This window comes from Staurois parvus, unplaced genomic scaffold, assembly GCF_062004578.1.
Source record: "Staurois parvus isolate SC_StPar_1 unplaced genomic scaffold, SC_StPar_1.0 ptg000818l, whole genome shotgun sequence".
NCBI classification, from domain to species: Eukaryota; Metazoa; Chordata; class Amphibia; order Anura; family Ranidae; genus Staurois; species Staurois parvus.
Window position 1 is genome coordinate 8265465 of NW_028318614.1, and position 15099 is coordinate 8280563.

A 15099-nucleotide genomic window follows, 5' to 3' on the forward strand; every position below is an offset into this window, starting at 1 on the left:
AAATGAAAAAATTCAATGCAGAAAACGGCTCAAGCGCAACCTGCATAGGTATGAACCTAGTCTAATAGCGAGGAGCGAGTTCCCGCGCATAGAAGCAAATTTTTCAGGAGCAAAACACTGCGATCCCCAGTTGTCTCAATAAGGCCAGGACCGGGGCTAGGACCTTGGTAAACACCTGAGGTGTGGAGGCCAGATCAAAGGGCAACACCCCAAATTGATAATGTGATTCCCTGATGGCAAAATGAAGGAGGCACAGATGCCCGTCACAAATGGGGGTGTGCAGGTAATCATTCTTGATGTCCGCTCCGAATCAGGTGCTGTGGCCACCACTCCATAGAGCAGCAGTTCCTGCACAGCACCGTACAGGGCTTATGGACGACTTGGTGAAAGCCGCAAATTACAGGGAAAAATCTGTCCAGCAGAAGGGAATGAAACTATCTTGTATCCTGATAGAATGATCTTGTGAACCCACTTGCCAGGAATGAGGGAGGTCCAGAGGCCCAGAAACCTGTGAAGACGCTCCAACACCCTGGAAGCGAGTGAGGGCAAACCTTCATGCTGAGGGACACTTATCCGCGGGCTTGGAGGACTTCTGGGGCCAGGGACGGTACATGCCACCTGTGGGGGGCTTAAAGGGCCTGGAGCCCTTTGCTGCAGAGCCGGAGGAGCGAAAAATGTATTTATGTATCGCAAACGTTGGCACTGACTTCCGACGTGGTTCCTTCCCCTTCTTGGCCTGAGGGAGGAAGGTACTCTTGCCCCCAGTAAGGTTCTTGATGTCATCCAGGGTAGCGCCAAAAAGACAGTCGCCCAGAAAGGACAGGTCTGCCAGAGTAGGAGCTGCGTCACAATAGTACTTTAAGCCCTGGACCAACTGGTCCGCCAGCTCCACATATGCTTGGGGCAACTGACTAGATGTCAAGCCTTGTTGTAGAGTCAAGCCTTGGCCAATTCCATCAGTGTCTGGGCCGGAGCAAACGGCCTAAAGTGCCGACCCGGCAACGGGAGGAGAGAGACCCCCAGGAGCTTCCAAGGTGCCCACGTCTGCAATAACATGGCCACCAGCCACATGAAGCGCACCCCGATCCAAGCAGGCCTATAAACCATAATGGACACCCCCTTCCCTCCACAGCAGGACAAGGCCCCTCCAGCATCGGACCACACAGGGAAGGAGAGGGAGCCCGCACTACCAAGGTCCAGCCAGGAATGAGGTACCCGGGCTAAGCCTACACCCGGTCATATGTGTCCCCACAAGGCGTTTAACTTGCTGGCCACCCTGGTGCGTGGGCCATAGTCGCACTGACCGAACATGGAGCTGGCGGTCTGCTCGCGCTGGTCACACTGGGGTGACCATTGGATCTAGATTGTCCAACCCAACTGTTGATATAAGATCTCTGCAGGAATACACAAGTGCAGGAGAAGAAAGAAAAAAAAAAAAAAAAGTTGTGAGACCACAAGTCACAGCAAAATTTCACGTCCATACTCCTGTAACACTAGGCAGAAAAGATTGGAGACCTATAGCAGAGAGGGGGTTTTATACCAAGAGAGGACTTCCCATAGGAGGTGACAAGTCTATTACCTGCCTAGTGTCCTACTCCTGTTGGTGGGGCTATAAGACTCTGCTTTATTAAGGTTAAAGAAGAAGCCACTGTGTCCACCAATGAATGTAAGAGAAAGCTTTTTTCCTATTAGCCTCATGTAACACATTCCCAAGTTTCATATGGTCTGCAGCATATCCCCAGCAAAAAATCAAACATGTCCACTCTCTGACCCTTATTTCCTCTGCAGCTTGTCATTCCTCTCAAGCACTGCATATATTAAACATTATGTGTGGCCCCTTTGTGAAGTCAGGGGCTGCTCGAGGACCCCTTTAGCACATAAGTGGACAACCACGGCTTTGACTTTTTTTTTTTTTTTACTCAACTAACTCCCTTGTCCAAGTCCCACAACACCTGCAGTCTGTGTGCTACCCAACCAGTCACCTGCTCATGATGTCACCCCACAGCAGAGCCTAGGAAGATACCACTGCTAGACAGCCAATAGGAAGTGTGTTGTCCAGGCAGCGACATGGACATCGAAGGAAGGACCTAATCCCAACATTATTTTATATCCACCACCTCCTCTCCCCTATGTTATCCTCTTTTCTCCTCCTTCCCTCCCCCTCTTGGATCATCTCACCTTGTCCTGTGACTGAGAAGATGGCAGTCCAATGCTACAAATTTTACTGGAGATAACCTACACATACAATAGAGCAATGTTGTAAGAATGATGTCATTATTTAAATTCACTGTACCTCCACTTCTTTGAAACGCATTTATTTTCCTTTTGGGAAATACCTTTAAATGGTACTTGACATTGGAAATGCACTTTTGAGCTTTGTACTAATGGTACACTGCAAATGCTTTGTTACACTAAACAAAAAACTCAAACGTAAGTAAAAAAGGAACCTACTGCCTTTGCTGTGCAGATGATGGATTTAAGACCTGACATATTGCATGACCAGACTGTTTTTTTAGCAATTTTACATTTCAAACCTGCATGCTCTGCTCACTCCTCCATTGTATTTATGAAAGGAATTATGTTGTCCCCCTGCTCTCCTGATTTGGTTTACAAACACATCTTCTCCACTCCTTTACATGGGGCAGGGGAATTTTTAGTTCATCACAGATCGCTTGGAACAAAGAATGCCACTTGTGACTTCAATTCTCTTACTAATAGAAAAAAGTTTATAACCTGAAAAAAGAAAACAAGCAGCCAACCACATCTAAGGACTGATGAGCTGCAATAGAATACATTTCAGTTTAGATCTTTAAGAAACCTGGCATTTTGGATGGAGTAAGGGATGTTATAACCCTTGTCAGGTATCCCCCCCCCCTTTCTGTGTCGCATTGAGGATTTCCCATCACTTCCTGTCCCATAGCCAAAACAGGAAACTAGAAGTCTTTTCAAAGTGTAGGAATTCCTGATTGTCAGCAAATCTAGTATCCCTTTTGGAAGATTTCCCCTCGATTACTATTCCAGGGACAATGATAAACATTACTAAGGAGATTTGCTTTCTCCGTTTGTAAAGTACAGTCTTGTCTAAATTCCCATCGCACACATTTCTGGAAAGAGGGCTCATCAACAGCGGATGCTGTACCGACTACCAACTGGATACAGGAGACATCACAGATAAATGCATACTCACCAAAACACCAAGGATCCCCAAATGTAGTCCAAAATGCTTTTATTGCAGGGAAAAAAAAAAAAAAAAAAAATCACAAGTCACAAAAAGGAAAGTGAAGTGTTTTGGAGCCATGCAGGACCCCTTCATCAGGCATGTGATAAAAGTGAAGCAGTGGCATACTGCCTGACGAAGGGGTCCTGCATGGCTCCACAACATTGCACTTTCCTTTGTGATGTGATCTTTCTGCAATAAAAGCTTTTTGGACTACATTTGGAGATCCTTGTTAGGGAGATGAATGCATATATTCGCCAGCACACCAAGGACACAGAGCAATAAAAACCTAATAGGTGTTCTAATCCCTCCACTTCATCCAAAACTAGAAAGAAAATTGCCTTCAGTGTGGATTCACACATATGTAATACCAATTAAAGCTGTTTTTACAGCTAATTAACAAAGTACAAGTTGTTCCGCGGGTCAGGTCTAGATCAGATTCAGGTCAGGATTTTATCCTGTTTACAACTGACGACATGTACGGTTTAGATGCAGTTCCCAGTCAATTGCCTGTAATCTGCACCTGAACCGAACCGCACAGCTCAGAAATCAGACAGGACTCTTTTTCAATCCGCACTACCAGTGCACCAGACATATGTATACAGTCACCATAGGAAGCAATGTTATTTCATATGTCATGCGAGTTGGATGTGGTTCAAACCTCATCCAATCCACATATATATGAACTGGCACTCAGGTATCCTTTATAGTGTACCCGAGTCAAGACCATGGACATATATTGTAAACTATTTACATAATATGCAGGGATGTTCAATTCATATCGCCCGATGCCCAGGACATGTAGCTCTGGGTGCCGGGCAGGTAGTTCACCTTTAGGGCTCCCCTTGTCAGGTGGAAGCATTCAGGCAGCAGCGCTTCTGCCTGATTGCTTCCACACAGCCCATTATGGTGCCAGCCTCCAACCCCCCCCCCCCCCACTACAAATCCCAGGCACCGCTTGCGGGCCCGGGATCAATCAGTGACTGCCAGCGGGTATAGGGGAGGGAGGAGAGCGGACACATCCGCTCCCCACCCCTTCTTGTCCTGACCCGGAAGTGATGCGAGGCCAGGAAAGAATGTAATGCAGTGCGATGTGAACTGCATTACATTCAATGGAGCACAGGGGAGACATGCAGGGTCTTTTAGACCTTGGATGTTTCAAAAACGAGAACCATCACAGAGGACTTTTTGTACCCTATGTGATAAAAAGGTAGTAAAAAATATTTTTTTTTAATTAAAAAAAAAAAAAAAGTAAGTTACACCCATGCATATAACCCCCCCAAAAAATGTTTTCAAGGCTCCCCACACATGTACGCATGTACAAATGTAAAAGCACACGCTGGGGCACCCATGCATGAAAGCGACGATTGCGATAAACGTTACATTTTGCCACGCACATCAGAATGAAAGCAACAATTCTAGCACCAGACCTCCTCTGTAACACTAAACTGATGACCTATAAGGGGCTTTAAAAGCATCACCTGTAGAAAATATAGGGTACTAAAGTCTGTGTCCGTTCAATGAGCGCACACAAATTTAAAGTTAGACATGTTGGATATCTATTTACTCTATGCAACCTCATTTTTTATATTTTACAAACAAATTGGATAATGTATTGCTTTTTGTGCCCTAAAAATAAATGTATTTTTTACTGAAAATTTGCGTTTCCTAGTCCTTTGTGGTAATATGTGAAATAAAAACAATTGGACCTACCACTATTTTATTCTCTAGGGTGCTTTCAATAAATATATGTCTGGGGGTTTTGTGCAATCTTAAGGCCTTAAATGATTTTTGTAAACGTGTGCAAAAAACACTAAAACAGCTCTGGCAGCAAAGGGATAAAGGATAAGCCTGACACTCCCCTTTCCTGACGAGCACCCAATCGGTGCTCATTACACTTCAAGGTCTCTCCCCTCCCTGCTAGTCCCTAGGGGCGGGGCTGGAGGAGGAGCTATACAGTGCAATGTTAAAAATATTAAAACACCGCCATAAAGCCCGTTTTTAAAAGCCCCAGACAATACTTACAGCAGATTTAAATACGGTTTTGGTTAAAACTTTTTTTTTTTTTTATTCTCAGGACAAGTAGATTGAGACACCGATTTAGTCCTTGGACAAGTAGTTTTTTCAAAACTTTCCACACCCCTGAATATTACCAAGTAGTACAAGTTTTAACATAAGCCATCTATGAACTGTCTAGCTGATTTTATTGTGAAGTTATTTATTCTCAAAGATCAAGAGCGAATTCAGTGGATTTCAGCTTAGACACTTCTCACATGGGGCAGATCGATCAGCAGGGGTCTGTCCACTTAAGCCCCTGCTGATCGGAACAAAGTGGACATGGACAGAGTCCACTCTGCTATATGGGTAGCTGGGAGTAAATTGGGCTCCACTAAGCCATCCCTGCATACCTGGTGTTCCCAGATGGCTTCTCATTAGGTGCCGCACCTGGCTGTTGAAGAGAAACCTGGACCCCTGTTTAGTTAGTGACTATCTGGTCCCATGAATTTGTTGTGCCATTTATAGAAGATATTTTTAGTCTGTTTAGGTTTTTTTTTTTTGTCCTTTTACACCAGATTACCCTCTGACCTGATTAGGAGGATGAATCCCTTCCGTTTTCAATTTGGAGGATGGATCCCTTCAGTTTAGCGGCCCAGAGGTAGGCAGGTGTAAACAGACAAGTCAGTTTACACTTGCCAGTCCATAGGGGTGAATGTACCATCCCGTCAGGTCCACTTGATAAACTAACAGGTGGACCTGATCAGACCCTTTGTGTGAAAGGGGTCTTAGAAACACCTGCTGTGCATTTACATTAAAAGGCTGCCTGGATCTGGTCTCAGGGAAAAAAAAAAGAAAAAAAAAAAAAGAGAAGATTCAGAGTTTCAGTGCCTGAGTTGTGAACTTCCAAAAATTATTTCTCTCTACAATGCACTTTGCAAACACCTCCATTAACATTGTTTTTTTCTAAACGCATTGCTAACTCGCCAATGGCGTTCGCATCACACAAGGCACAGTTGCAAAGCACCAAAAGTGATAATTTCCCATTTTAACAGAAAAATACAACAGAATGTATGAGGATCGTAGCTTGACATGACCCAAATGTCCATGCAACCTGTCTGAAATATGCATTAGGCTAAGCAATAGGTGAGATAATGTGCGTTAAAGAATGCTGTAAAATTAAATGCCTGTGTGAGCTTTGCCTTGGTGCTTGTTTGGAATATGTAAATATTTTAGTGTGGTCACAGGTTCATTGCATTACGAAGCACTCATTTTCGACACTTACAGTAGATTTCTTTGCAATACTACCTGCTGATGAATGTAGGACTTCACTCCATCCAGTCAGCCATGATGACATTCAGGTCTTTACACATACTATTTGTACGCCTTAGCAGCCATCAAGGTTCCCAAGCTGTTGACCCACCACTCTGCAGAACTTAAACCCAGAAGTAGACTACATATTTAGGGTGCAATTTCTGATGTCTCCTGCTGAGAATTATAGTCATCTGGCTGCCACAATGCTCTATCAGCTTCAATACTAAGATACTTACCTGGAATAATTATGGAGATCTACTGTTCTGACTTGTATTATTCTGTTCCATGTCATTGTCAAAGCGCTGAGACAAAGAACCAGGCAGCTAGCAAGTTCATGAGCTCAGCAGCCCAAATCATTTTCTCCTTTAATAAAACTGCAAATTATATATTTGTTTTTATTACCCGTTTTGTGAAGCGCAGCTGATGCTTCGGCTGTTTTCACCTAGGCAAGAATGATATCCCTAGTTGCCCGAAGCCTTTTGGAATACTCACATCAAGCACCCCAGGAGGCTTCGGAGGCAATGAAGAACACAATGTACTGTGAGCCACTCTGAATCATCGAAGTTGGGTGAAGGAACCCTAAAAATAGTCGACTCCTGCACTCCTAATCTTCTCCCCGCTGTCATCATTTTAAAAAATGCGGCCATGCAGGACTACACCCACCCGGTTGCATCTTTCATTCACAAGTTCGGTGAACGCGAGAACTACAACCACCATCAGCCATTGCGAATGACAGCTTGTAGTTCTCACCGAACTACCAGGGTGAGATCCCTAGTAGTTTGATTCTTCCTGTCATTCAGTAACTGGGTGACCATATGGGGTATCGGCAGACCACTACACCGACAGTCTGCAAGAGCCTTGCATTACACCCGCAATTCGCTGATTGCGGGTGCAATGCTTTACAGGCTCTTACTAAAAAGATGAATGAGCCCCTCCCCCGCAACTTACCTTTAACTGCCTCCCGCCCACCATATAAGGAAATGAAGGGTGCAAGGCGGTCCTCCCATTCTGACTGTGTGCGTGCGCCCCTAGGGGCGCGTAGAGATCGCTGGTGCGCTATGTCCCTGGGACACAGCGGATCACCGATCAACGGAAAGAGCCGAAGACGTCGGCTCTGTCATGTGATCAGCTGTGTCCAATCACAGCTGATCGCATGTAAATAAGGAAATGCTGGTTATGCCGGCATTTCTCTCCTCATGAGCTTTCACGCTGACAGCTCGTGAGGAGAGAAGAGCTGGTAATCGGCATTCCTCAGAGGGGACATGTACACTGATCATCAGAGCACTGACGATCAGTGTGCCCTAATGAACTGTGTAGCCCCAGCAGTGCCACCTGTCAATGCCCATTGATGCCGCATATCAGTGCCACTTACCAGTGCCATACATGAGTGCTGCCTTTCAGTGTCCATCAGTGATGCCTGTCAATGCCTATCAGTGCCGCCTACCAGTGCCTCCTCATCAGTGATGTCCATCAATGCCCATCAGTACAGCCTCATTAGCGCACATCAATGAAGGAGAAAAATCACTTATTTACAAAATTTTATAACAGAAACTAAGAAAAAAACTGTTTTTTTCTAACATTTTTTCAGTTGTTTTTGGTTTGTTCAGCAAAAAATAAAAAACCCAGAGGTAATTAAATACCACCAAAAGAAAGCTCTGTCTCAAAATTATAAAATTGTCATATGGGTACAGTGTTGCATGACCGCGCAATTATCAAAGTGCGACAGCACTGGAAGCTGAAGATTGGCCTGGACAGGAAGGGGGGTACAAGTGCCCTGTAGGCAAGTGCCAAAACCTCACAAAAAAGCCAAACCTCACATTGTATACAGCATAGTTTTCATATAGCCACATCTTACGAATTAAAATATGAGGCAATGTTCTTAGGAGTTTGGACAGCCTATGTTTCACAAACCTTTGACTACAAAGGTTGGGGCAGCACAGTGGCTAAATGGTTAGCACTTCCGCCTGGCAGTACTAGGGTCGTTGGTTCGAAACCCAGCCACGGCACCACCTGCCTGGAGTTTGCATGTTCTCCATGTGCCTGCGTGGGTTTCCTCTGGGTACTCCGGTTTCCTCCCACACTCCAAAGACATGCTGGAAGGTGAATTGGCTCCTGTCTAAATTGGCCCTAGTATGTGTATGTATGAATGTGAGTTAGGGACCTTAGATTGTACACCCCTTGAGGGTTAGGGACTGATGTGAATGTAATATATATATGTAAAGCGGTGCGCAAATTGACGGCGCTATATAAGTACCTGAAATAAATAAATAAATCTGCAGACCTTACAATCCAAAACAGTATTGGTGAGGCCAAAAAGGTACTGAAATCTCGAGAACTGCCATGAAACAAAATATATCCATCACCAACAGCTCTAACATAATTCTCTTACATCCTTCAGTGAATTTGGGACACAAAATGATGTTTAGGAGGGCAGAGGTTTGGAACAGACCAAATTTGTTGTTCTGCAGGTTCCAAGACACTACACATCCTGGCATACCTTGCCACAATTTCCATCATCAAAATGTCGGTCCAGATTTATTGGGCAATTGCATGTCATCAATCTGTACTATAGAGTTGGGGGGGACAACAAGCATCATGTACAATATTGTCTCAGGGAACCTTGCAACACCAATGATGCTCCCATCATAGAAAATACACTGTTGCTTAGGCTCAAAACGACTGAAAAGATCTGTGCCTAACAAACTAAAGCGGGTCTTCACTCCCTTTTTCTTCTAAGAAAAAAAATAAAAAACAAAATAAATAAAAAACCACAAGTGTGCTTTAAAGACAAAGTGCTCTTATGTTTTCCCCCTTTTAAAAGTGGAAGTTTAAGAAAGAAAAAAGAAAACCTGAAAATGCAGGGTTTATTTACTGCATATAATACAGCTCTTCTGCATTCAATGTTCTTTTAGCAGCCCTGCACACGCAGCTCAGTGTACAATTTTGGCATCTGTCGAGATTAATGAAAACCCATGCATTTGTGGAAGTAACCACATCTTGGCTCATCAAATCGGCCAAAGGCTGTAACCCAGAAGAAGAACTGGCTGAACAGGTCAGCAGCTGGTGAGGGAGCTCTAGGACACTGCCGTATTGAAGTGGAGGTGGGTATAGTTCCACTTTAAGCTGGTCTAACCAATTCCATCCTTCCCAGATACATGCTTACCAAGATCTGACATGATGTGACCTCCGAGGACTATTTACATGCCATGCTGGAAGCTGTCTCCTGGCTGCAACATATAAATCTATAGGGACACCCCTCAGTCCATGGGGTTCTACTGTGCAAGTGCAGCAAGAAAAGAACTTCCACCGCAGGATGGAAACAATCCACAGAGGATGGGGATCTGGTTAACCACAAGCCTACAGGGCACTTATACCCCCTTCCTGCCCAGGCCAATTTCCAGCTTTCAGCGCTGTTGCACTTTGAATGACAATTGCGCGGTCATGCAACACTGTACCCATATGAAAATGTTATTTTTTTTGTGACAGATAGAGCTTTATTTTGGTGGTATTTAATCACCGCTGGTTTTTTTTTTTCTTAAACCAAAAACCACTGAAAATTTTGAAAAAAAAACCTTTTCTTAGTTTTTGTTATAAAATTTTGTAAATAAGTGATTTTTCTCCTTCACTGATGTGCGCTAATGAGGCTGCAGTGATGGACACTGATAGGTGGCACTGGTAGGTGTCAGGATCGCCGCCACCAACATGGGACAATCTCACGATCGTGACCACCAATACGTCACGATCGCGGCGTCAGACCCCAGACCTTCTCACCAAACTCGTGACCGAAGGACCGGCCGATCCAGACCACGATGTGACGTGCGTAACAATGCCACACTCAGCTGCGCCCTGCACAACGATTGTCCAGCTAATGGACCGCAATCGACGCACCGGCAGCCTGAATGTGCTTGTTACTGGGTCGGGTTAATTACGCAACTAACCCTTCACTGCCACCACCACTTTTTGTTGTAGAGAGAAAGGGGAAACTCTCCTGATCAATTAATACCCTATAATGATTGAAATGACGGTCTGTATAACACGGTCCGCAGGCCCGTTATACAGAGATTAAAACAAACAGTAGCGTCTCTTCAAAGGCAGGAATTCGTGAATTGCAAGTAAGCGCTTAGAAACAGTCTAACACTTTCAGGAAGAAAGATTTATTGCTAAAAGAGTCAAACAGGTGCAATAAAATATTTACAAAAAAAATGTAACTAAGATATATATATATAGATATATATATATATATATATGTAAATAAAACAGCACAGCATAGCAAAGAGATAACAGGGAGAAGTTAAAAGGTTAAGTTACTTGCCATGTTCAGCCTTAAGGTAAGCAGATCCAAGTTGCAGAGCGAAGGGTCTTTGATCTCCTGCTGTTACGATGTTAAAATTGGGAGATGTGTTTAGCTTACCTTCAGGCCTACAGCCTGTGTTTTTTAAAGTCCCCCAGCAAGGGGGGTGGCACTGAGTAACTGGCCAATCTCTGTTTAGGGAGGGAAGTTGGACGGACTCTGAATTAAAACCAACAGCTTCATAATCCATGATATGAAACATAGGTGACAACTGACTTGAGGAATGTTCATCTAATTATGTCACCTAGCTGGTAGGGGTTATGAGGTTACAATTTCTTTCAGGTCTGGGGAACAGCTGCCTTATCTTGGTTAGGAGGTGCGAGTTTACACGGGCCTGGACAGAGAGGCTCCTGCATCCATGGGGGGGGGGGGCTTTGTAGTTCTAGGCCCCCTGCTGCTCCAGCCTGCCAGTGACTTTTAACACACACATCTGTCACTGTGCCTCTCAGGAAGGGAGGGGGAAGGGAATAAAGGATTGAGGAATACTTTTAATTAAAAAAGGGGAACTCCGCGTCCATCTCTGATGAGCAAGTTTGCTACAGTAGGTGGCACTGATGGGCATTGACAGGCATCACTGATGGGCACTGAAAGGCAGCACTGATATATGGCACTTTTAGGCAGCACTGACTGGCAGCACTGATGGGTGACACTGAAAGGCAGCTCAGATAGCACTGATATGGCACTGGCACTGATGGACACTGACAGGTGGCACTGCTGGGGCTACACTGATCATCAGTGCCCTAATGATCAGTGTACATGTCCCCTCCGCGGAACGCTGATTACCGGCTCTCCTCACAAGCTGTCAGCTTGAGAGGAGAGAAATGCTGATAACTGGCATTTCCCTGTTTACATGTGATCAGCTGTGATTGGACACAGCTGATCACATGACCAAGCCGACGTCTTCGGCACTTTCTATGGACCAGTGACCCGCTGTGTCTGAGGGACACAGCGCACCGCTGATTGCTGCGCGCTCCGGGAGCCGTGCATGCGCTGTTAGAATGGAGGACATCATATGAACGAGAGAACCACCTTGCATCCATCATATTACTATATGGCGGGCGGGAAGTGGTTAAAGATCTTTTTATTTTTTGGGGGGTTAATTGGGGCCTTCAGGGCAATTTAAAGACGCAAACAGGATAAGAGCTCTTATCCTTCCCTCTACTTTCAAGAAATACACCACAGATAAAAAAACACAGAAGACTTACAGACAATAAAGAACACACCAAGCATCAGCTGCCATGCATCATCAGCAGGCTGAATGCAAGACCCCAGAAGAGACAGCCATATGTAGATGAGATGACATGTGTAAAGACGATGATGACGCAGGACCCAGCATCCTGCAGCAGACTACAGCAGGACCTAGCTGGAAGAGTATGGCTAAAGATGAGGAACATGCATTAGTTTTTGATGTTCAACCAGTGGGATGAATAAAACACAGATTTCTGCAACCCCACAAGCAAAGTAGATGAAGGAAAAACCCTTCCCCCCCCCCCACAGATCTGTTGTATTCTGACAGCAGGGTCTCTTCCACTCGTCAGCTCTGCAGCCAATTGGCCATAAGCTGCTGATCGAAGAATGTTTTCCAGCAGCACTGTGACAGACGCTGATCCAGCAACCGACTTCTGTCAAACTGGGAAGGCTACACACGGATTGGAATTCAGGCGGTCCCTGCTGAACCAGATGATTTTTGATCAGTGCGTACCCAGCTTAGGTTAGACATTCAACCAAACTGCTGCTCCTCTAAAAAGTGATCGGCATTTAGATCATTTTTCAGGAGGCACTTGACAGACAGAGAGTTGGTGATATGACGCTTCCAAGCCACCTGCTATAACCCCGCAAATCCTACAACAGCCCACCACAAATGCATACAATACACATCCCCATTCACCTGAAACGGTCATGTTCAGCTGCACTACTGCCCACTGATCATGATAGAAGCAATCTTTTTTGCCGCAAGTACGGAGCAAAGCATTGCAACTGTGACATGCGAACACTCCTGTCTGCTGTCTTTGTGGCTTAAAGCTGGGGATGGGGGGGAAATGCTGTGGGGTGTTAAAATCAAAGCTCAACCTCAAGTTTTTAAGCCCCCCCCCCCGGCCGAGTCTAAAGGAGCCTAAACTTCGATGATAACCCAGGAAAGCAGGTGAGGCTAGGCTTGCATCACAGCGTTTATATACATGCTACACCTGCACAGCAGCCGCTTCCATATACATGCTACACCTGCACAGCAGCCGCTTCCATATACATGCTACACCTGCACAGCAGCCGCTTCCATATACATGCTACACCTGCACAGCAGCCGCTTCCATATACATGCGACACCTGCACAGCAGCCGCTTCCTTAGATCCCGCACCTTTTCTAATACGCAGACACACAGGAACCACACGGGGCGTTTGCACTGAGCAGGTTCATGCACCCAAAAATGTGCTGCAGATTCTGATGAGTGGGGAGGGGGGCATTAAGAATTGATGGCTCCCCCCCCCGTCTGCAAAAAAGCAACGCATTTTGGCTGCGGAAACGCATGCTATTTACATCCATACTGCCCCCGCGTGAACCTACCCCACACTATATGGGGAAATACAAAGATCCTCTATAGGAGGAATAATAACAATGAGACCACTCACACAGGATTGTATGATACCCCCGAGGGACTCGTTCAATCACAGATCGCCGTCCTATCAGGTCACATGATTTATTTAGGAAATAATAACAAACAAACAGATGAGAGGAATGTGATCACCATGCTGTATAATCTGACCTCCCCTCCCCCAGTGTGAGGGACACTTCCAGGGACGGAGGGACACAGACCCTGGATCGCAGGTCAGCTGACCTCCCCTCAGGCCGGACAGAGGTGATGACACAGAGGCCGCCATGCTGGGCTCTCCCAGGATTAAAGCAAGTCACCGGCCGTCTATACTGTGCCTAACTCTGCCCTCCAGCCGTACAGGGGTTAATGGAGGCCGGCGCTCACCTGTCCCGAGCCCGGTCCCCCGAGTTGCCGTGTCCCCGGTGTTGTTATTCTTTAGTTCTGGCTCCCCGTCACTGGAGCTCCGTCCTCTCCCGCCCGAACCGTTCAAATAGTTCAAATCCTAACGGCTGCAAGCCAGACAGCGCGACGTCAGAGGGCGGAGCTGGAGACCATAGAGGATGCCAGGGCAGGGATAGAAAAGCCCCGCCTTCCCGCCGGGTGGAGGACTCGCGAGACTTAACAAAGGAATGGAACGTTGTCTATATTCGGTGGGTTGTGTTCCGTGCAGAATACGGTGACGGTACAAAGGTTCCAAGCGTGCTGAAAAGTCGTTCCAGTCACCGAATTCTCACACAACCTTCACGTTTTGTGTCATTTCACGTCATTATTAAACGGAAGCTTCCGGTAAAAGCATAGCCCGAGTATATTCTATTTCTGACAGGTTCTGATAAAGGGCCGTCATCTACGCAGCTCTGTACACACAGATGTCGTGAAATGTAAATCCAGTCAGCAAATCCTCATACAAGCTTCAGGCTCCATGCACACCTGGGCCTTCAGAACCGCGCCCCAAGAAAACACACTGCGAGAATGTGGGGAACGCACAGTGAAAGAACACGCCATGCTCCACTCCAAGAAAAGTTCTGGAGATTCTTCGCGCCATTTGTCACACGAGGCTGCCCCATGTATGACATGCAGACACTTAAAAAAAACGCAAAAGCAGGCAAGTGGGAACCATGGGTGGACTGACCATTTGGGAACTTGGGCACTGCTCGAGGGCCCGGAGTCAGTAGGGGGCCCCATGAGATGCCCTTGCTACCTTTCATAGGCTTTTTTGGGTGTGGGCAAGGACACAGGGGCCCCATGATCCCCTATTGCCTGGGGGCCCCATGAGTTGTCAGTCCGCCCCTGGTGGGAACATGAGTTCCCGCTAAGCTCAGGTGTGAATTCAGCCTTAAGGTGGAAATACATGATTAGAAAATCAACCGATAGGTAATCCGACGACCGAGAGGCATTCGTTCATTGGTCAAAATCATGACCCACATTAACCAATCTAAAAAAAAGTTCGTCGGGCAAAACGTACTGTTGACGTCTTCCGTACAAGTGGAAGTGATGCGTTGTGCGTGTGACCTTGTAGCCACGCCTGTCCGGCCAATATCGATATACACAACAATTACCAGCAATGAGTATAATATAGTTTATTACATTATCTATATACATAAATAGTGATATATAAAATATAATCTGCAGAATTC

At 45.8% G+C, this 15099-nt stretch overlaps 1 protein-coding gene across 2 annotated transcripts in view; it reads right to left on the reverse strand.

Annotated features, from left to right (window-relative positions):
* INCENP (inner centromere protein) overlaps positions 1–13996 on the reverse strand; it is a 45633-nt gene extending 31637 nt beyond the window's left edge. For both annotated transcript variants that reach the window (XM_089655022.1, XM_089655021.1), the window contains exon 1: positions 13850–13996. The gene's annotated coding sequence lies outside the window, so the exon portion shown is untranslated. The remainder of the gene's footprint in view (positions 1–13849) is intronic.
* Between the last annotated feature and the right edge of the window lie 1103 nt (positions 13997–15099).